The sequence below is a fragment of the Mustela lutreola genome, chromosome 11 (genome assembly GCF_030435805.1).
Source record: "Mustela lutreola isolate mMusLut2 chromosome 11, mMusLut2.pri, whole genome shotgun sequence".
Lineage (NCBI taxonomy): Eukaryota > Metazoa > Chordata > Mammalia > Carnivora > Mustelidae > Mustela > Mustela lutreola.
Genome location: NC_081300.1, coordinates 61,768,686 through 61,792,829, shown reverse-complemented (window position 1 = coordinate 61,792,829; position 24,144 = coordinate 61,768,686). Strand labels below are relative to the sequence as shown.

The following is a 24,144-nucleotide window of genomic DNA, read 5'->3' as shown; positions in this document are numbered from 1 at the left end:
AGAAAGGGCTGGAACTCAGATCTTTCTGACTGCAAAGCCTGCATTTTTCCTACTACGATGTAATAACACCTGCCAGAGCCAGAAAAGAAGGGATTGGAGGTGGGACCGTGTTGATTCTGGACCAATGTTACCATTTGAGATCACTATGGCTTGCCTTAGGAAATTTAGATCCTCTGGAAGCACAAAAAGACATAAACATTTTGTGTAAATGAATATATATATGTAGTAATTTTGGAAAGATCATTGATTTTCTCTACAGATGATACATTTGACATTTAAGACTGCCCTGGAAATCAGTGAATTATTAATGAGATTCCTTGGGAATTCACTAGGGGGCATAACTTAACCTTTCCTGAAGATTAAGAATTTAACAATGGCTCCATCATTGCCACAGCTCGTATATGTTGCTCAGTTCTTATATTAGAAAGCTCAAAAGCAGAATAAGTTGAAAAAGGTTGAAGGAGGTGGATTATATAATAGAAATTAAATTGAAGGTTATCAAGTTTGTTAAGAAGTAGGAAAATAACAGCCCAGAAAGACTAAAAACTTGCATGCATTTACTTTTTCTAAACATCAGTTAGGGTGTGATTAAGGCAGATTGAAATGCATAAATTAGAATATTAATCTGTTAGAAGAGGAAAATTTGAATTTCCCCCATTTGATGGTAACTAAGGGAGTTTTTATAACTCCCTTATAGAGGAGTTAGAATTAGAATTCTATAGAATTAGAGGCAATTATTTTCTTCACTTATTCCTTTTATTATGGTCCAACCTAATGAGTTCTACAATTCATCCCTTCCTTTTACCCGTGATTTAAGTTAAAACTATACTAAATATCAGTTGTTTTGGCAAGACCAGAGTGTACTTAAAAAAAAAAAAAAGTTAATGGATTTTATTTTTTAGAGAAGTTGAGGTTTATAGAAACATGGAACAGAGATAGTACAGAGAATTCCCATATTATGCACCTCTACCTCCAGTTTCCCCTGCTTTTTTCCTTTGTTAGAGTTGAAGTACTGGTATTGATACATTATTAACTAGTGTACATAGTTTACATTAGGGTTCTCTTTTTGTATTACACAGTTCAGTGGATTTTGAAAGATGTATAATGTATAATATAATGTATAGTGACATTTACCCACCTATAGGATCATATAGAATGCTTTGCTGCCCTAAAAATGCTCCATGCTCCACTTAATCATCTCTTCCTTCCTGGACCCTGCAGCCTCTAGAAACCAGTGCTCTTTTTACTCTCTATATAGTTTTCGTCATTTGCAGAATGTCATATAGCTGGAATCGTGCAGTATATAGCCCTTTCAGGCTGCCTTCTTTCACTTAGCAACATGTTTCCCTCCATGTTTTTTCATGGTTTCAGAGATAATTTCTTTTTATCACTAAATAGTATTCCTTTGTATAGTGGTTCCTCAGTGTGCTTATTCCATCTGTTCAAAGATTTCTTGATTGTTTCCAGTTTGGGGCAATTACAGATAAAGCTGCTATAAATGTTTTTATGCAGGTTTTTGTGTAGACTTTTCAACTTACTTGGGTAAGTCCCTAGGAGCATTATTGCTAGAGCATACGTTAAGCCTATGTTTAGCTTTCTTTGGAACTGCCAAACTGTCTTTCATGTTGCCTGTTACCATTTTGCATTCCTGCTAAGAATGAATGAGAGTTCCTGTTCCACATCCCCACCAGCATTTTGTGTTTGTTACTGTTTTGGATACTAGTTATTCTAACAGGTGTGTAGTGGTATCTCATTATTGTTTTAATTTGCAACTCCCTAGTGACAAATGATGTTGAGCATCTTTTTTTTTTTTTTAATTGAGATTCAATTGACATGTAATATTATTAGTTTCAAGCATACAACATAATGATTCAACATCCATCACCACATATGTCTTTCTCCCCAGCCTCTGGCAACCATCAATCTGTTCTCTCTACCTGTGAGTTCAGTTTTCTTTTCTTTTCTTCTTTTTTTTTTTTTTAAGATTCCACATATAAGTGAGATCACGTAGTATTTATCTTTCTGTCTCGGACATTTCATTTAGCATAATGCCATTAAGGTCCATCCATGCTGTTGCAGATGGCAAAGTTTTACTCTTTTTATGGCTGAATAATCCGTTGTGTTTGTGTACCATTTTTTTTTTAATCCATCGTCCATTGGTGGTTATTTCTGTGTCTTGGCTATTGTAAATAATGCTGCAGTGAATATGGAGGTGCATATACCTTTTTGAGTTAGTGCCCCCCCCCACCCCGGATAGATACCCAGAAGTAGAATTGCTGGATCATACGGTAGTTCTGTTTTATGAGGACATAACTGTTTCCCATTGTGGCTACACCAGTTTACATCCCCACCAACAATGCACAGCACTTTCCTCCACATTCTCACCAACACTTGTTTCTTTTTCTTTCTTTAATAATAGCTATTTTCACAGGTTTGAGGTGATTGAACATCTTTTCAGATGTTTATTTGCTATCTGTGTATCTTCTTTAGTGAAATGTCTGTTCATATCTTTAGCCCATTTTGTAATTGTTGAGTTTAAAGAATTCTTTTTGAATTTTAGATGAAATCTTTGATACATGCTTTGCAAATATTTTCTCCCCATTTGTGGCTTGTCTTTTTATTCTCTTAACACTGTCTCTGATTAGAGGTTTTTAATTTTAATTAAGTCCAACTTACCTTTTTTATTTATTTTTTAATGGATCTTGCTTTTGGTGGTGTATCTAGCAAGTCATTGCCAAACCCAGAGTCACTTAAACTTTATTCTATGTTTTCTTCTAGAAATGGTATAGTTTTGCATTTTACATTTAGGCCTGTGATGCGTTTTGACTTAAATTTTGTGAAAGGGTTAAGGTCTGTGTCTGTGTTCACTTTTTTTTTGCATGTGGACATCTGGTTGCAGGATCATTTGTTGGGAAAAACTATCCTTTCTCCATTGAATTGCTTTTTCACCTTTGTCAAAGGTCAGTTGACTATATATATGTGCATCTCTTTCTGGACTGTCTTGTTGGTCTGTTTTCTTTGCTTTCTCCAATACTGCACTGTCTTGGTTATTGTACCTTTATAATAAGTCACTGCTCTATAATAAGAGTGTATCTGTGATTCTTTTTGTGAGGGGTTGGGGGGGTCTTACTGCACGAGCTAGGAATTGCAGTACACATTGAATGTAAGAGTGGCGAGAAAGGACATCCTTGCCTTGTTCCTGGTCTAAGGAGGAAAGTCCCTGGTCTCTCTCCTCTTAAGTATCACATTAGCCATGGATTTGTTGTAGATGTTCCTCATCAGATAGAGAAAGTTCCCCTGTACTCTTAGTTTGCTTAGAGTTTAAAAAGTCATGAACAGGTGCTCGATTTTGTTAAATGGTTTTGCTAGATCAGTCCCTATGATCATATGATTTTTCTTAAGCTTGTTGATATGCTATGTTACATTGATTGATTTTCAACTGTTCAATCATTCTTGAGTATCTGGACTAATTCCACTTGGTTTGGTGTATAATTGTTTTTAAACATTGATGGATTGGATTTGCTAATATTTTGTTGAATATTTTTATGGAAGAGAGTGTGGAGAATTGACATTATTTCTGCCATAAATATTTGATAGAATTCACTAGTAAAAACACCTGAGGCTGGTGATTTTTTTGAGAGCTTAATCCTTATTCAATTTCTTTAAAAGATACAGGACTATTCAGGTCATCTTTTTCTTCTTATATGATTTTTGGTTTGTTTATATTTTTTAAGGACTGGCTCCATTACCTAAGTTACCATATTGTTGGGCATAAAGTTGTTTACAGTATTCCTTATCACTTTTTAAATGTCTGTGGGTCAGTAGTCAAGACTTCTATGTTTCATTTCTGATATTAGTAATTTGTGTTTTCTCCCTTGGGAAACTTAGGGAGGTATTTTCCAGAGAACCATATTTTGGTTTTATTATATTTTCTATTGTATTTCTTTTCATTTTCATTGATTGTTGCTATGATGTTGATAATGATGGTGAGACCTGCTTGCTTTAGGTTTATATTTTGCTTCTCTTTCTAGTTTCCTTAAGTGAAAGTTTATCTTACTGAGTTTATATTTGTCTTTTCTAGTGTGTTCATTCGGTGCTATAAATTTTTCTGTAAACCTGCTTTACTCTGTCCCACAAATTTCAATAAGTTGTATTTCCATTTTTAATTCAACATGTTTTAAAACTTAAAAATTTTTAGACTTTTTGACCTATGGATTATTTAGAAGTATGTTGTTTAATTTCCAGGGGTTTTCCAGCTGTCTTTATGTTAGTGATTTCTAGTTTAATTCCATTATGGTCTGAGAACATACTTTACATGATTTTTATTCTTTTAAATACATTAAGGTGTATTTTATGGCCCAAAATGTGGTCTATTTTGTGAACACTTCATGTAATAAGCTTAAGTAGAATGTATATTCTGCTGCTGTTGAATGGAGTATTCTATAAATATCAATTAGATCGAGTTAATTAATAGTTTAGTTCAACTATATCCTTAGTGATTTTTTGGCTGCTGGATCTATCAAGTACTGACAGAGGGGTGTTTAGGTTTCCAATTATATTAATGGAAGTGTCTGTTTCTACTTTAAGTTCTGTCATTTTATGCCCTGTACTTCAGACTCCTTTTGCTAGATATATACATGTTTAGGATTGTTATGTTTTCCTTATGTTATCATTGCATTATTATTTTTTATGAAATGCCTCTCTTTTTCATTGATAAACAAGAGATTTCAAAAGTCTGCTTTGTCTGAAATTAATTTAGCTACTCCCATCTTTTTTTTTTTTTTTTTAAATCAGTATTAATGTGGTGTGTTTTCTCCATCCCTTGACTTGTAACATAATCTGAGTCTTTATATTTAAGGGGGCATTTCTTAGACAAAATGTAGTTGGCTTTTTTTTTTTTTTAATTCTCTGACAACTTGTCTTTTTATTGACTTAATAATGTACCATGTTTGCAAATGTTTATTCACTGCCATTTGTGCTTTATTTCTTTGTCCTTTTTTCTGCCTTCTGTGGCTTTAACTGAGAATTTTGTATGAGTCTATTTTATCTCCTCTTTTGGGGTATCAATTGCAAAAAAACCCCAAAAAACAGTTTATTTGGAGAGATAGAGTGTGCACAAGTATGGTGGGAAGGGGGCAGAGGGAGAGAAAGTCTTAAGGACCCTGAGGTAATGACCTGATCCGAAACCAAGAGTCGGGCACGCAACTGACTGAACTACTTAGGCGTCCCTCCATTGCACTTTTAAAATAATGTTTAATGGTTTCCCTAAATTTTGTAGTACACTTTGATCTAAATCACCTTCAAATGGTTCTAAAATGCTTCATTTGTGTTGGAAGTACCTTACCATGGAGCATTACTTTAGAGTATTCTCAATTCCTTGTAGCAGTGCTGTTTCTTATTTCACTTATTTTATGCTATTAATCACTTAATGTGTTGTTACTAGTATTACTTCAAACAGTTGATTCTAGATCATTTAATAATGACAAAGATCTTATTTTACCTTTTTGATCCTCCTCTATCAATCTTTGAGCTTTTTAAACTTTAAATTCTATTAACCAACATATAGTACATTATTAGTTTCAGATGTAGGGTTCAGTGATTCATCAATTGCGTATAACACCCAGTTCTCATCATATTGTGCCCTCCTTAACACCCATCATCCACTTGCCCGATCCCTTCCACCTCCCTTCCACAGCCCCCAGTTTGTTTCCCAGAATCCATTGCTCTCATGGTTTGTCTCCCTCTGCTTTCTTCCCATTCAGTTTTCCCTCCTTTCCCCTTTGGCCCTCTGCACTATTCCTTATGTTCCACATATGAGTGAGAGCATATGATAATTGTATTTCTGTGCTTCACTTATTTCATTGCATAATCCCCTCCAGTGTCATCCCTGTCAATGTAAATGATGGGTATCCATCCTTTCTGATGGCTTAGTAATATTCAGTGTATATATGAGCCTCATCTACTTTATTCATTCATCTGTTGAAGATCATCTCAGCTCTATCCACACACAGCTTAGCTATTGTGGATTTTGCTGTTATGAATAATGGTGTGCAGGTGCCCCTTCGGGTTACTACATTTGTATCTTTGGGGTAAATACGTAGGAGCCCAATTGCTTGGTGATAGGGTAGCTCTATTTTTAGCTTCTTGAGGAACCTCCATTCTGTTTTCCAGAGTGGCTGTACCAGCTTGCATTCCCACCAACAGTGTAAGAGGGTTTCCCTTTCTCAACATCTTCACCAACATTTGTTGCTTCCTGTCTTGTTAATTTTAGTCTTTCTGGCTGGTATGAAGTGGTATCTCATTGTGGTTTTGATTTGTATTTCCCTGATGGCAAGTGATGTGGAGCATTTTTTCATGTGTCTGTTGGTCATTTATATGTCTTCTTTGGAGAAGCATCTGTTCGTATCTTCTACTCATTTATTGACTGTATTATTTGCTTTTTTGGGTGTTGAGTTTGATAAGTTCTTCATATGTCTTGGATACCAGCCCTCTATCTGATCTGTCATTTCCAAACATCTCCCATTCTACAGGTTGTTTTTGGTTTTGTTGACTGTTTCCTTATCTGTGCCAAGCGTTTTATCTTGATAACCATAACAGTAGTTCATTTTTGCTTTTGTTTCCCTTGGCTTTAGAGCTCTGTCTTGCAAGAAGATACTGCAGCCAACATCGAACAGTTTGCTACCTGTGTTCTCTAGGGTTTTGATGGATTCCTGTCTTACATTTAGGCCTTTCACCCATTTTGAGTTTATCTTTGTGTATGGTGTAAGGAATGGTCCAGTTTCATACATTTGCATATGGCTGTCCAGTTTTCCCAAAACCATTTGTTGAGGAGACTGTCTTTTTTCCATTGGATACTCCTCCCTGCTTTGTCAAAAATTAGTTGATCATAGACTTGAGGGTCCATTTCTCGCTTCTCTGTTCTGTTCCATTGATCTCTGTGTCTGTTTTTGTACCAGTACTGTGCTGTCTTGATGATCACAGCTTTGTAACATAACCTGAAGTCAGGAATTGTAATGCCCCAGCTTTTTCTTTTTCAGCATTCCTCTGGCTAATTGGGGTCTTCTTTGGTTCCATTAAAATTTTAGGATTGTTCCCAGGTCTGTGAAAAATGTCAGTGGTATTTTGATAGGAATTTCATTGAATGTGTAGGTTGCCCTGAGTCACATAGACGTTTTAACAGTATTTGTTCTTCCAATCCATGAGCATGGAATATTTTTCCATCTCTTTGTGGCATCTTCACTTTCTTTTCATAGATGTTCTATAGTTTTTAGACTACAGATCCTTTACCATTTTGGTTAGGTTTATTCCTAGGTATCTTGTGGTTTTCAGTGTAATTGTAAATAGGATCAATTCCTTAATTTCTCTTTCTTTAGTCACATTGTTACATTGTATGTGCATTGATTTTGTATCCTGCCATGTTGCTGAATTGGTATATGAGTTCTAGCAAGTTTGGAGTAGAATATTCAGGGTTTTCCACATAAAGTATCATGTTATCTGTGAACAGTGAGAGTTTGACTTCTTTGCCAATTTGAATACCTTTTATTTCCTTGCTGAGGCTAGGACTTCTAGTACTATGTTGAACAACAGTGGTGAGAGTGGGCATCCCTGTCATGTTCCTGACCTTAGGGAAAAAGCTCTCAGTTTTTCCCCATTGAGAATGATATTTGGCGTGGACTTTTTCTAGATGGTTTTGATGATATTGAGGTGTGTTCCCTCTTTCCGTACGCTGCGGAGAGTTTTAATCAAGAAAGGAGGCTGTATTTTGTCAGATGCTTTTTCTGCATCAATTGAGAGGATCATATGGTTCTTGCCCTTTCTTTTATTATAATGTATCACATTGATTTATTTGTGAATGTTGAACCACCCTTGCAATGTAGGAAGAAATCTCACTTGGTCTTGCTGAATAATCCTTTTAATATACTGTTGGATCCTGTTGGCTAGTATCTTCGTGAGAAATTTGCCAGCCATGTTCCTCAGGATATTGGTCTGTGATTCTCCTTTCTGATGGGGTCTTTGTCTGGTTTCAAATCAAGGTAATGCTGACCTCATAAAATGAGTTTGGAAGTTTTGTTTCCATTTCTGTTTTTTGAAACAGCTTCAGAAGACTATGTAATAGTTTTTCTTTAAATGTTTGGTAGAATTCCCCTGGGAAGCCATCTGTCCCTAGAACCCTTTGTTGGGAGGTTTTTGATTACTGCTTCAATTTCCTTGCTGGTTATGGTTCTGTTCAGGATTTCTATGTCTTCTTCTTTCAGTTTTGGTAGTTTATGAGGTTCCATAATTTTATTAATTTGGGTCCTTTGTCTTGTCTTTTTGATAAGTCTGTCTAGGTGTTTATCGATCTTATTAATTCTTTCAAAGAAGCAGATTTTAAGTTCATTGATCTGTTCTTCTGTTCTTTTAGTTTCTATTTTTTTGAGTTCTGCTCTCGTTGTTACTATTTCTCTTCTTATGCTTGGTATACCCTTTGTTTGCTCTTCTTTCTCCAGCTCCTTTAGTTGTAAGTTGAGCTTGTATATGTTGGACTTACTGAATTTTTTGAGAAAGGCTTGTATTGCTGTGTACTTACCTCTTAGGACTGCCTTTCCTGTATCCCAGAGGTTTTGAACAGTTATGTTTTCATTTTCATTTGTTTCCATGATTTTTAAAAATTCTCTAATTTCCCAGATGACCCATTCATTGTTTAGGATGCTCTCTAACCTCCAAGTGTTTGAGTTCCAAATTTCCTCTTGTGACTGAGTTCAAGTTTTAAAGCATTGTGTTCTGAAAATATGCAGAGAATAGTACCAATCTTTTGATACTGGTTGAAATCTGATTTGTGACCCAGTATGTGATGTATTCCAGAGAATGTTTGGTGTGCACTTGAGAAGAATGTGTATTCTGTTGTTTTAGCATGGAATGTTCTATACAGAACTACAAAGTCCATCTGGTTCAATGTGTCATTCAAAGCTCTTGTTTCTTTGTTGATTCTCTGCTTAGATGATCTGTCCATTGCTGTGATTGGGGTGTTAAAGTCCCTTTCTATTATTCTATTATCACTGTGCTTCTTTAATTTGGATATTAATTGGCTTATATAATTGGCTGCTCCAGGGTGCCTGGGTATCTTAGTCATTAAGTGTCTGCCTTTGGCTCAGGTCATGATCCCGGGGTCCTGGGATTGAGCCCCGCATCAGGCTCCCTGCTCAGCTGGAAACCTGTTTCTCCCTCTCCCACTCCCCTTGCTTGCGTTCCCTCACTTGGTGTATCTCTATCAAATAAATAAATAAAATCTTTAAAAAACAATAATTATTGGCTGCTCTGAAGTTAGGAGTATAAATATTTATAATTGTTTTTTGTTGTTGTTGGATAAACCCTTTAAATGTGACATAGTGTTTCTCTTCATCCCTTACTACAGTTTTTGGTTTAAAATCTAATTTGTCTGACAGGAGGATCGCTACCCCAGCTTTCTTTTGAGGTCCATTAGCATGGTCCATTAGCATAGGTCCACTCCTCTCACTTTCAAGAAGGTATCTTTAGGTCTAAAATATGTCTCTGATAGACAGCATATGGGTAGGTCTTGCTTTTTTATTTAATCTGATAACCTGTGTCTTTTGATTGGAGCATTCAGCCCATTTACATTGAGAGTAACGACTGAAAAGTATGAATTTAGGGCCATTGTATTACCTGAAAAGCCCCTGTTTCTGTAGACTGTTTCTGTTTCTATCTGGTCTCTTACTTTGGGGCTCTGTCTTTGCTTACAAAGGATCCCCTTTAGTATTTCTTGCAGGGGTGGTTTAGTGGTCACAAATTTTTTTAGTTCTTGTCTGTCTTGGAAGCTCTTTATCTCTCCTTCCATTCTGAACAACAGCCTTGGTGGCTAAAGGCTTGGCTGCATGTTTTTCTCATTTAGTACCCTGGATATATCATGCCAGCCCTTTCTGGCCTGCCAGGTTTCTTTGGTTAGGTCTGATGTTAATCTGATATTCTTCTCTCTGTAGGTTAAGAGTCTCTTGTCTAAAGCTGCTTTCAGGTTGTGAGCGTCACATGTTGGGGTGTAGATCTGTTTTTATTATTTTTGGGAGTGGTCCTCTCTACCTCTTGAACATGAATGCTTGTTTCCGTCCACAGATTAGGGAAGTTTTCAGCTGTGATTTGCTCAAATAAACCTTCTGGTCATTTCTCTCTGTCTTCACCTTTAGGCACCCCCAAAATTCTGACATTGGTATGTTTCTTGCCATCAGTGCTTTCTTGAAGCCTGTCTTCATGAGCTATTAGTCATTTTTCTCTCTTTTTCTCAATTTCCTTCCTTTCCATCAACTTATCTTCTAGATTACTTACTCTTTCTTCTGCCTCATTTATCCTGCCTGTTAGAACATCCAGTTTAGACTGCATCTCAGTTACAGCATTTTTAATTTTGGCCTGATTAGATCTCATTTCTGCACTAAGAGATTCTGTAGTGTCTTTTATGCTTTTTTTTTTTTTTTTTTTTTTTTTTTTTTTTTTAGGTCCAGCTATTAACTTTATAATTGTTATCCTGAATTCCAGCTCTGGCATCTTACTTATGTCCATATCAATTAGGTCTGTGGCAGAGAACCATTATCTCTGGTTCGTTCTTTCGTTGTGAATTCCTCCTTCTAGTCATTTTGCCCAGAGAAGAATGGATGAGCAAATGAGCAGAGTCAAAAGTATTCACCACAACCCAATCAAAAAACACGCTAGAGAAATCCAAAGAGATCAGAAACCAAAACAGAAAAGCAAACAAAAACAAAACAAAAAAGGAAGGTGGAATATCATCTCACAGGATGGACAGAACAGGGTGATCCACTTGTTCCTGAGTAAATTTTGGCCTGTGTGTTAGAAGACACTAAATCCCAAAATTGCAAAGGAGGAAAAACTTACATATATATATGAAAAACTTACATATATATTTAAGTAGAAAAGTGAAAAAAGACCAAAATTGAAGCATGTATCTATAATTGTAGGTGTAAAAAAATAAAAGTTAAAAAGTAACTTAAAAACAAAGGGTTGATAAGATAGGAAACTAGTTGAAAAGAGAGAAAAGAATTTCTCTGTTCTCCTACTGGCCTTCCTGTTATGTGTATCTTAAACCTTTTGAAGTTGTCGCACATGGTATTTTTGTATGTGTTTGTCAGGGGAGAAGGCTTTTGTGTTTTGTTTTTTTTTTCCCCACTTTGCATTTCAGTTTAGGAAATTGCTTTTGGCTCCCTTCAAGCTCACCTATTCTTTCCTTGGCTCTGTGGATCATGAATCCATTAAATTTAAAAAAGAAATCAACAGATTTGATTTCTGTTACAGTGTTTTTGTTTTGTGGAATTTCCTTTTGATTCTTAGAATTTCTAAGAAATTCTATGTTGTTACCTTACATTCTATGTTGTTTACCTTTTGCATTCAAACTCCTAACAAATTAGTTTTTTTTAAATTGACAGGGTTAATTTTTAAGTCCTCAAAACTTCTCAAGCTGAAGATGCTACATTGATTTTAGAAGTAATTTTTACGGATAAATTGAGTCTTGTAAAAACTGACAAATTGTTGACATTCACGGAACTGAATTAGATTGGCCACTAGATGCCAGGTTTTGCACTAGTCCCTATAACTGCTGGGAATTAAGACAAACTTCTTGTTCTCCAGGAACATAGAGTCCACAAAGAAAAAAGAAGATTCCAATATCTATGTTTTCAGTGGAGTTTCTTCTTTAGCTTGCAGGATTCAGGGACATCAGAAGGAATTAGTGCCTGTGATGTAACTTGCAGGAAAACGGCAGTTGAAGTAAGACCATTATTTACAGAGAATTTGTCCACTTTGTGATTTTGTTTTCACAGTTAGGACATGTGTGGCACAGTGGCCCATGGACTGGCAGAGGTGAGGACAAACCAGAAGACTTTATTCCTCTCATTCCTGCTGTAACCTGAGCAACTTTGCTTTTATTTACTTATTTATTTTTATTGAACTTCCAAATAAGGTTTTGTTTGACAAGAGTTGTTTGGATTCATACCGTAGAGACTCAGTCTTGCTTTTGGAATTGGTTGTTTAAACTCTCTAACTTTTGGGGGCACCTGGGTGGCTTAGCTCGGGTCATGATCCCAGGGTCCTGGGATCGAGCCCTGCATTGGGCTCTCAGCTCATCGGGGAGCCTGCTTCCTCCCCTCTCTCTCTCTGCCGCTTCCCTGCCAACTTGTGATCTCTGTCTGTCAAATAAATAAATAAAATCTTTAAAAAAAAAAAAACTCTCTAACTTTTTAGTTAGTGCATTTTTATTTCTTATAGAAGAATAGCATATAAATTAGTTATTCCTCAGCTATTGTATTTCTAGTGCTGCTTCAATGTCTTAGGCTTCCAGGGCGTCCAGGTTATGAGGAACAGAAATGTGTTCATGTAATCTTGAGGAGTATGGGTTTGGTTAGGAATTTCATGAACTCATTCATTTGCCTTATAGAACTGGAAATTTAGGATATACCTTTTTTTTTTTTAATATAATTTTTTATTTTTTATAAACATATATTTTTATCCCCAGGGGTACAGGTCTGTGAATCACCAGGTTTACACACTTCACAGCACTCACCAAAACACATACCCTCCCCAATGTCCATAATACCACCCCCTTCTCCCAAACCCCCTCCCCCCAGCAACCCTCAGTTTGTTTTGTGAGATTAAGAGTTACTTATGGTTTGTCTCCCCCCCAATCCCGTCTTCTAGGATATACCTTTTGTAGGATTCCAACAGCATTCTAACATTTGTGCTTTTTCACTGACTTTTTTTCCAGTGCATTCTTTCCTCTCTGCCATTCCTTTAACTTGGTTTCTCTTCTTTTGGTTCCCATTGCTTCCTTGTATCTTTACTTTTTCTTTCCTTTTCTTTTTTTTTTTTTTAATTGAGTATAGTTTTTTAATTGAGTATTCGTTTCTGGTGTACAGGGTAGTGGTTTGACAAGTTTATGCATTATGCTAGGCTCAACACAAGTGTAGCTATCATCCATCACCATACAAAGTACTACAATATCATTGACTGTATTCCTTACGCTGTGCCTCTTAATCCTGTGACATACTCATTCCACAACTGGAAGCCTTACACCTTTACTCTTGACCACTATGTCTTCACCTTCTCTTTGCCTCAGAATTGCTGTGGAGAAGCTCCTAACTTTCACACATGTGTGTTAACTCCTTCTTCATGCCTGGTCTTGGGGTGGATATTATTGGATTGATTGAGTAAAGTTTCATGTAGTTTTCCAAGTTTTCGGTCAAAACCATCCTAGACAAGTATTTATCCTCTGTAATCTCCTTTCAGCTCAGACACTGATCTTTAGGTTGTTTCACTGTGAATGAGGGCAACAGACTACTTTGTTTACTTACAACCTTAGAATAATAATAACTTGGAACATTTTCTGAGCACTTGCTATATACTCCTCATTTTCTAATTTTACATGTATGTAGTTTAATCTCATAACAATCTTGTGAAGTAGGTGATATTATTAAACCCCGTTTTACAAATTGGAAACCAAGGCACAGGGTGCTAATTAACATGTCCAAATGGTGCATAGTTTATTTTTAGGATGTGAACTTGGCAGTCTGACCTTGGATTCCAGGCTCTCAGTTTTTAAATTCTACTGCCTGCTCATGAAAATTATTCATGACAGAATCAGGCTTTACTTTAGAATTTATTCATAATGCCCCTAACCATACAGGGTAGAGTTTGTATACTGAGAATTAGGCACCATTAATCATATGCCAGCCACTTGCCCTGTTAAAGACCTTTATGACATAATGCTAAAGTGGAAAAGGATAGCCACAACAAGCAATGTAATCTTGTCACTTCACTTGAGTCTAGTAATGCATTTTCATTTATTTCATTTATTTCCATAACTGCCTCATCTACACATATGAAAATTTCAAACTGCTGAGGCAGGAAAATAACAGGCAACTTTTGGTATAAGCTACGTCTCACGATTTAAAAGTGTATTACTGAAATTACTGTATTTCACTGGAAGAAATTGAGGTTTAAGTTGTTCATCACTCCAGATCTCCATTTATATCAGAAATAGACGCCTGTTCATTCATACCTTCTTCAGGTCTACTCATCCTGCCTACGTATTACAAATTCAGTCTAAGTAGAGTTCATGAGGAATGACACCTCCACCATTGACCAATAACCAAAAACTTTTATCTTTAATTGAGAATATGAGCAGACTGATAAAATCCAGAAATGGAAGCTGCCAATGAGCTGAAGCCATTATACACAATGCTAGCTGTGAGGCCTAGGTTTTATTTTTCCTGAAGCCTGTTCATTCCAGAGTATGTATGATACTAATCAGTCTGTATTTACCATTTACTTTTACTTGAATTCATCTGAGGGTTTGTTCCCTGAAATCTAATGAGTCTTACTTTGTATGTCAACAGTATTATGATTGATTACCTTTGGAAGTCTTGGGTTGTACTGTCAAACATTGTGGTCATTGCCAATATGTTGTCATTAAAATTAGTTTTAATTTTTATTTTTAATTTAAAAGTTAACTTTAAGTTACAAGTTAATTTCTTGGACCTTATGTTTCCGTAGGGCACTTTTATCATGTGTCTTATATATCTTAGTCTACTGAAAATTGGCACAGTTTCTTGCTTCCAGAAATGGCCATATAGTGACTAGGTTTGAATCCCAGCTTCTCCACTCACCTATTGAGTGTATTTCCTCTTTGAGTTTCAGTGTTCTCAACTGCAAAATGGTGACAGTAGTCCCTCCTTCATAAGATTTATAACACCTACTACATAATAGGGGCTCAAAAACATCTTACAATGATGATGGTGGATAACAGCATTGCCACCACATTGCCTCTGGCACTGAAGCCATTTGCTGGGCCTAGAGAAATGACCCCTAAATTCATATTGAGAGGTGTGGCCTTGCTGTACAGGATTCTGATTCATTAGGTCTGGATGGAGACCAGGAATCCGGTTTTTCAAACAACCTTTGCTTTCCCTCAATATCTCCAACCTGCCATGATTCTGATGCATAGCCAGTTTTGGAAACCACTAGCCCAGAGATTGGTTTCTAAGGAAACCAAGATAAATATCAGCTCAAGAGGTAATATAGGGGTGACTCTTGTGAACTATTACATGAAGTGAAAGAAGCCAGTCACAAGAGACAACATACTGTGATTCCATTTAAAAGAAATATCCAGAATAGATAGATATAGAGACAGAGAATAGTTGAGTGGTTGCCTGGGGCTGGGAGAGGGAGGGAATGATGAGTGATTGCTCATGGAAATGGGATTTCTTTCTGGTGATGAAAATGGTCTAAGACTGTGGGGATAGTTTTACAGCTGTGAATATACTATAAGTCATTGAATTCTACAGCTTAATTGAGGGAAATGTATGTTTTCAAATAAATATTTCAATAAGGATTTTTTTTTCAGTAGTCAATTAGAAGTGAGAGAGGATACATTTTTTTTTTAATTTTTTATTTTTTATAAACATATATTTTTTATAAACATATATTTTTATCCCCAGGTCTGTGAATCACCAGGTTTACACACTTCACAGCACTCACCAAATCACATACCCTCCCCAATGTCCATAACCCCATCCCCCTTCTCCCCAACCCCCTCCCCCCGGCAACCCTCAGTTTGTTTTGTGAGATTAAGAGTCACTTATGGTTTGTCTCCCTCCCAATCCCATCTTGTTTCATTTATTCTTCTACCCACTTAAGCCTCCATGTTGCATCACCACTTCCTCATATCAGGGAGATCATATGATAGTTGTCTTTCTCTGCTTGACTTATTTCGCTAAGCATGATACGCTCTAGTTCCATCCACGTTGTTGCAAATGGCAAGATTTCATTTCTTTTGATGGCTGCATAGTATTCCATTGTGTATATATACCACATCTTCTTGATCCATTCATCTGTTGATGGACATCTAGGTTCTTTCCATAGTTTGGCTATTGTGGACATTGCTGCTATAAACATTCGGGTGCATGTGTCCCTTTGGATCACTACATTTGTATCTTTAGGGTAAATACCCAATAGTGCAATTGCTGGGTCATAGGGCAGTTCTATTTTCAACATTTTGAGGAACCTCCATGCTGTTTTCCAGAGTGGCTGCACCAGCTTGCATTCCCACCAACAGTGTAGGAGGGTTCCCCTTTCTCCGCATCCTCGCCAGCATCTGTCATTTCCTGACTTGTTGATTTTAGCCATTCTGACTGGTGTGAGGTGATATCTCATTGTGGTTTTGATTTGTATTTCCCTGATGCCGAGTGATATGGAGCACTTTTTCATGTGTCTGTTCGCCATCTGGATGTCTTCTTTGCAGAAATGTCTGTTCATGTCTTCTGCCCATTTCTTGATTGGATTATTTGTTCTTTGGGTGTTGAGTTTGCTAAGTTCTTTATAGATTCTGGACACTAGTCCTTTATCTGATATGTCGTTTGCAAATATCTTCTCCCATTCTGTCAGTTGTCTTTTGATTTTGTTAACTGTTTCCTTTGCTGTGCAAAAGCTTTTGATCTTGATGAAATCCCAGTAGTTCATTTTTTCCCTTGCTTCCCTTGCCTTTTGCGTTGTTCCTAGGAAGATGTTGCTGCGGCAGAGGTCGAAGAGGTTGCTGCCCGTGTTCTCCTCAAGGATTTTGATGGATTCCTTTCATACATTGAGGTCCTTCATCCATTTTGAGTCTATTTTTGTGTGTGGTGTAAGGGAATGGTCCAATTTCATTTTTCTGCATGTGGCTGTCCAATTTTCCCAGCACCATTTATTGAAAAGGCTGTCTTTTTTCCATTGGACATTCTTTCCTGCTTTGTCGAAGATTAGTTGACCATAGAGTTGAGGGTCTATTTCTGGGCTCTCTATTCTGTTCCATTGATCTATGTGTCTGTTTTTGTGCCAGTACCATGCTGTCTTGATGATGACAGCTTTGTAATAGAGCTTGAAGTCCGGAATTGTGATGCCACCAACGTTGGCTTTCTTTTTCAATATCCCTTTGGCTATTCGAGGTCTTTTCTGGTTCCATATAAATTTTAGCATTATTTGTTCCATTTCTTTGAAAAAGATGGATGGTACTTTGATAGGAATTGCATTAAATGTGTAGATTGCTTTAGGTAGCATAGACATTTTCACAATATTTATTCTTCCAATCCAGGAGCATGGAACATTTTTCCATTTCTTTGTGTCTTCCTCAATTTCTTTCATGAGTACTTTATAGTTTTCTGAGTATAGATTCTGTGTCTCTTTGGTTAGGTTTATTCCTAGGTATCTTATGGTTTTGGATGCAATTGTAAATGGGATTGACTCCTTAATATCTCTTTCTTCTGTCTTGCTGTTGGTGTAGAGAAATGCAACTGATTTCTGTGCATTGATTTTATATCCTGACACTTTACTGAATTCCTGTATAAGTTCTAGCAGTTTTGGAGTGGAGTCTTTTGGGTTTTCCACATATAGTATCATATCATCTGCGAAGAGTGATAATTTGACTTCTTCTTTGCCGATTTGGATGCCTTTACTTTCCTTTTGTTGTCTGATTGCTGAGGCTAGGACCTCTAGTACGATGTTGAATAGCAGTGGTGATAATGGACATCCCTGCCGTGTTCCTGACCTTAGCGGAAAAGCTTTCAGTTTTTCTCCATTGAGAATGATATTTGCGGTGGGTTTTTCATAGATGGCTTTGATGATATTGAGGTATGTGCCCTCTATCCCTACACTTTGAAGAGTTTTGATCAGGAAGGGATGTTGTACTTTGTCAAATGCTTTTTCAGCATCTATTGAGAGTATCATATGGTTCTTGTTCTTACTTTTATTGATGTGTTGTATCACATTGACTGATTTGCGGATGTTGAACCAACCTTGCAGCCCTGGAATAAATCCCACTTGGTCGTGGTGAATAATCTTTTTAATGTACTGTTGAATCCGATTGGCTAGTATTTTGTTGAGTATTTTCGCATCTGTGTTCATCAAGGATATTGGTCTATAGCTCTCTTTTTTGGTGGGATCCTTGTCTGGTTTTGGGATCAAGGTGATGCTGGCCTCATAAAATGAGTTTGGAAGTTTTCCTTCCATTTCTATTTTTTGGAACAGTTTTAGGAGAATAGGAATTAGTTCTTCTTTAAATGTTTGGTAGAATTCCCCCGGGAAGCCGTCTGGCCCTGGGCTTTTGTTTGTTTGGAGATTTTTAATGACTGTTTCAATCTCCTTACTGGTTATGGGTCTGTTCAGGCTTTCTATTTCTTCATGGTTCAGTTGTGGTAGTTTATATGTTTCTAGGAATGCATCCATTTCTTCCAGATTGTCAAATTTATTGCCGTAGAGTTGCTCATAGTATGTTCTTATAATAGTTTGTATTTCTTTGGTGTTAGTTGTGATCTCTCCTCTTTCATTCATGATTTTATTTATTTGGGTCCTTTCTCTTTTCTTTTTGATAAGTCGGGCCAGGGGTTTATCAATTTTATTAATTCTTTCAAAGAACCAGCTCCTAGTTTCGTTGATTTGTTCTATTGTTTTTTTGGTTTCTATTTCATTGATTTCTGCTCTGATCTTTATGATTTCTCTTCTCCTGCTGGGCTTAGGGTTTCTTTCTTGTTCTTTCTCCAGCTCCTTTAGGTGTAGGGTTAGGTTGTGTACCTGAGACCTTTCTTGTTTCTTGAGAAAGGCTTGTACCGCTATATATTTTCCTCTCAGGACTGCCTTTGTTGTGTCCCACAGATTTTGAACCGTTGTATTTTCATTATCATTTGTTTCCATGATTTTTTTCAATTCTTCTTTAATTTCCCGGTTGACCCATTCATTCTTTAGAAGGATACTGTTTAGTCTCCATGTATTTGGGTTCTTTCCAAACTTCCTTTTGTGGTTGAGTTCTAGCTTTAGAGCATTGTGGTCTGAAAATATGCAGGGAATGATCCCAATCTTTTGATACCTGTTGAGTCCTGATTTAGGACCGAGGATGTGATCTATTCTGGAGAATGTTCCATGTGCACTAGAGAAGAATGTGTATTCTGTTGCTTTGGGATGAAATATTCTGAATATATCTGTGATGTCCATCTGGTCCAGTGTGTCATTTAAGGCCTTTATTTCCTTGCTGATCTTTTGCTTGGATGACCTGTCCATTTCAGTGAGGGGAGTGTTAAAGTCCCCTACTATTATTGTATTATTGTTGATGTGTTTCTTTGATTTTGTTATTAATTGGTTTATATAGTTGGCTGCTCCCACATTGGGGGCATAGATATTTAAAATTGTTAAATCTTCTTGTTGGACAGACCCTTTGAGTATGATATAGTGTCCTTCCTCATCTCTTATTATAGTCTTTGGCTTAAAATCTAATTGATCTGATATAAGGATTGCCACTCCTGCTTTCTTCTGATGTCCATTAGCATGGTAAATTCTTTTCCACCCCCTCACTTTAAATCTGGAGGTGTCTTCGGGCTTAAAATGTGATCTTGGAGGCAACATATAGATGGGTTTTGTTTTTTTATCCATTCTGATACCCTGTGTCTTTTGACAGGGGCATTTAGCCCATTCACATTCAGGGTAACTATTGAGAGATATGAATTTAGTGCCATTGTATTGCCTGTAAGGTGACTGTTACTGTATATGGTCTCTGTTCCTTTCTGATCTACCACTTGTAGGCTCTCTCTTTGCTTAGAGGACCCCTTTCAATATTTCCTGTAGAGCTGGTTTGGTATTTGCAAATTCTTTCAGTTGTTGTTTGTCCTGGAAGCTTTTAATCTCTCCTTCTATTTTCAATGATAGCCTAGCTGGATATAGTATTCTTGGCTGCATGTTTTTCTCGTTTAGTGCTCTGAAAATATCATGCCAGCTCTTTCTGGCCTGCCAGGTCTCTGTGGATAAGTCAGCTGCCAATCTAATATTTTTACCATTGTATGTTACAGACTTCTTTTCCCGGGCTGCTTTCAGGATTTTCTCTTTGTCATTGAGACTTGTAAATTTTACTATTAGGTGACGGGGTGTGGGCCTATTCTTATTGATTTTGAGGGGCATTCTCTGAACCTCCTGAATTTTGATGCTCGTTCCCTTTGCCATATTGGGGAAATTCTCCCCAATAATTCTCTCCAGTATACCTTCTGCTCCCCTCTCACTTTCTTCTTCTTCTGGAATCCCAATTATTCTAATGTTGTTTCGTCTTATGGTGTCACTTATCTCTCGAATTCTCCCCTCATGGTCCAGTAGCTGTTTGTCCCTCTTTTGATCAGCTTCTTTATTCTCTGTCATTTGGTCTTCTATATCACTAATTCTTTCTTCTGCCTCATTTATCCTAGCAGTGAGAGCCTCCATTTTTGATTGCACCTCATTAATAGCTTTTTTGATTTCAACTTGGTTAGATTTTAGTTCTTTTATTTCTCCAGAAAGGGCTTTTATATCTCTCGAGAGGGTTTCTCTAATATCTTCCATGCCTTTTTCGAGCCCGGCTAGAACCTTGAGAATTGTCATTCTGAACTCTAGATCTGACATATTACTGATGTCTGTATTGATTAGGTCCCTAGCCTTCGGTACTGCCTCTTGTTCTTTTTTTTGTGGTGAATTTTTACGTCTTGTCATTTTGTCCAGATAAGAGTAAATGAAGGGGCAAGTAAAATACTAAAAGGGTGGCAACAACCCCAGGAAAATATGCTTTAGCCAAATTAGAAGAGATCCAAAATCGTGAGTGGGGAGAAAGAGGATAAAAAGAGGTTCAAAAAGGAAGAAAGAAAAAAGAAAAAAAAAAAAAAAGAAAGAAAAGAAAAGAATTTTTTAAAAAAAGAAAACACCTAAGAAAAATGTAAAAAAATATATATATATATATTAGATAAACTAGTAAAAAATCGTTAAAAAAGAAAAAGGTAACAGTTTAAAAAAAAATTTTACCCGAAGGCGAGAAAAAAAAAAAATGAAAAAGAAAAAATTAAATTAACTGCAAGACTAAAAAAAATCACAGGAAAAAAGCCATGAGTTCCGTGCTTGGCTTTCTCCTCCTCTGGAATTCTGCTGCTCTCCTTGGTATTGAAACCGCACTCCTTGGTAGGTGAACTTGGTCTCGGCTGGATTTCTTGTTGATCTTCTGGGGGAGGGGCCTGTTGTAGTGATTCTCAAGTGTCTTTGCCCCAGGCGGAATTACACCGCCCTTACCCGGGGCCGGGGTGAGTAATCCGCTCGGGTTTGCTTTCAGGAGCTTTTGTTCCCTGAGCGCTTTCCGTAGAGTTCCAGAGGACGGGAATACAAATGGCGGCCTCCTGGTCTCCGGCCCGGAGGAGCCGAGAGCCCAGGGCCCCACTCCTCAGTGCGCCCTCAGAGAACAGCGCCCAGTTACTCCCGTCTGCCTGACCTCCGGCCGCGCTCCGAGCTCACCGAGCCTGCGACCGGTTCAAGGTAACACGGAGCTGCGAGCTTACTGTCGGCTCTGTCTCTGTAGCCGGCTTTCCCGTTCCAATACCCGCAAGCTCTGCGACACTCAGACACCCCCGATCCTTCTGTGACCCTGCGGGACCTGAGGCCACGCTGACCCCGCGTGGGTTTCGCCCCGGTTTAGCCTCTGGAGCGATGTCCCTCAGCGGAACAGACTTTTAAAAGTCCTGATTTTGTGCGCGGTTGCTCCGCCGCTTGCCGGGAGCCGGCCCCTCCCCCCGGGGTCTATCTTCCCGTCGCTTTGGATTCACTTCTCCGCCGGTCCTACCTTTCAGAAAGTGGTTGTTTTTCTGTTTCCAGAATTGCTGTTCTTCTTCTCTTCCATCTGTCGATGGATTTTCAGGTGTTTGCAATCTTTAGATAAGCTATCTAGCTGATCTCCGGCTAGCTGAAGCAGTCTCAGCTTGCTACTTCTCCGCCATCTTGACTCCTCCTCATTTTTTTTTTTTTTTAATGGGATGGGGTAGTTGGGGAAACCAGGGGAAAGGGCTCAAACTGGATGCTTGGAAAGAGGCTTTTTTTTTTTTTTTAATTTTTTTCCCTTTAATTTATTCATAAACACAAACATACAATAATCTATTATCTGAAAGCCTTCTGGGAACTTCATCTCCTGGAAAACTGCCTTGTAAAGGAAATAGGTTTAAAAGAAAAAAAGACTTTTGAGTTCAGAAAACACCTGCATTAAAGCCATGGACAGGAATAATTCAAAGATAATGGTGCTGGAGAAAATCCTCAAAATAAATGCAACTAAAATAGTGACCAGAGATTCATGGTAAAATACTTAAAAGGTATTTTTTGTAAAAACTGAAGCCAAGGGGGGCGCCTGGGTGGCTCAGTGGGTTAAACCTCTGCCTTTGGCTCAGGTCATGATCTCAGGGTCCTGGGATCGAGCCCCGAATCAGGCTCTCTGCTCAGCAGGGAGCCTGCTTCCCTACCCTCTCTCTCTGCCTGCCTCTCTACCTGCTTGTGATCTCCATCTGTCAAATAAATAAATAAAATCTTTAAAAAAAAAAAAATGAAGCCAAGGGGCACCTGGGTTGCTCAGTGGGTTAGACCTCTGCCTTCGGCTCAGGTCATGATCCCAGGGTCCTGGGATTGAGCCCCGCATCGGGCTTTCTGCTGGGCAGGGAGCCTGCTTTCCCCTTTTCTCTGCCTGCCTCTCTGCCTACTTGTGATCTCTGTCTGTCAAATAAATAAATAAAATCTTAAAAAAAAAAATGAAGCCAAATGTTATATTGGACAAATTTTAGGTTATAATCCCAGTGCAGCTAATTCTTAGAATAAATAACCAATTGATGTTTCTTCCCCCTTGGAATAGACATAGCATAGATTTGTAGGAAATAAATAGCATAGGCATGGATTGTAACAAAGGACCATGACCTTTACTTAATGTTTGACTTTCACAACAAATTAGTCAGTTTTGTAAAAGTAATTAAGTACTTAATCACTTTCTCTGTGGCCTTTCTTAGTTGTTTAATATTTAAGTCATTATTTAAATCATCTGTTATCATTCCTGCGGTTTTTCTTTTTGGTTGTTAACTGGTCTGATTCTTCAAATTGTTTCTTGTCATTGACTTTGCTTTTCATTGCAGCAATCTCCAGTATCACCTTTAAAGGTTTCTTGGGAGCCTATTATTGCAAGATGTGCAGTTTCTTTTCATAATTTATTTGCATTGTGTTGTTGGATTATCTGTGAGAGCCTGATAAGAGCTAATGTTAACTATTATTTAGGGAAGAGTGAGTCAGAGGATTAATTTTATATAGGGACAATTCATTAATGGATATTTTTATATAATGACAGACAACTTTGTACCCCCAAATAACAAATATTCATTAAAATGGAGTACCCATATTTATTGGATTGCTGAATTATTGGGATGCTAACTCATATGCTGTTGACTAGTGTACAGTTTAAAAAACGAAAACATCTATTCACAGTGTAGGAGAAGCAGTAAGGTAGCTGATGGGAGAGGGGTGGAGATTGTGGTCAGGTAGAACTGCCTGGTATTAAGGGAAGGGAACTGATTTCCTGTATAGTAATGCATACCATAATTCTGTTTTAATAGTGAGGAAACCTGCACCTAGAGAAGCTAAGAAATTTGCTCAAAATAATATCTCAGTTGGGTCCGTCTTATTCCAAAGTTTGATTCTTTTAAAATAATATTATACTGTCTTGACAAAAAGTTTAGCTATCTGAAAAAGTGTGTCTCCTCACCAGCCAAAAATATATGTGATTTACAATTTTGCATAATATAGTTGAAAGGCATTATAGAAAAAAAGGTACTTCTATCAACTACTTGTCAGAACTTAACAGTTTTAATAATAAGTTAGTTGATGCTTGTTAGTTTACAAAGCATGTCTACATCAGAAATTTCATGTTTTCTGTAACAACCCTGTGAAGTAATCCTTATTTTACTAGTAAACTTGGGCTTGAAGTTTAAAGTCAGTTATATGAGGGCCCAGGTTTTTCTGCTTCTAGATCTTACTGTTTTTCCATTATGCTACATGGCTTTCTTGTAGAATAACAGAAGCCCTACAAACATCCCTTTTGTAGCAATAAAATACCCTCAAAATATTACCCTTAGTGATATCTGTTGGACTGGTTTACTATATCATATTTAAATATATTGTAGTGACATTTTAAAATTGTGGTATGTTCAAACTATACACCTTAACATTAATTTCTATAGATTTGATGGCAATGTCTGTCCTTTACTTCCTAATGATTTATTTTTAAGAGGATTGATTTAAAATGGAAATTGGTATAATCTGATT

At 37.3% G+C, this 24,144-nt stretch overlaps 1 protein-coding gene across 3 annotated transcripts in view; it reads left to right on the top strand.

Moving 5' to 3' along the window:
- The window catches only part of FAM210A (family with sequence similarity 210 member A), a 42,261-nt gene that overhangs the window by 6,817 nt on the left and 11,300 nt on the right, over positions 1 to 24,144 (top strand). The window lies entirely within an intron of this gene.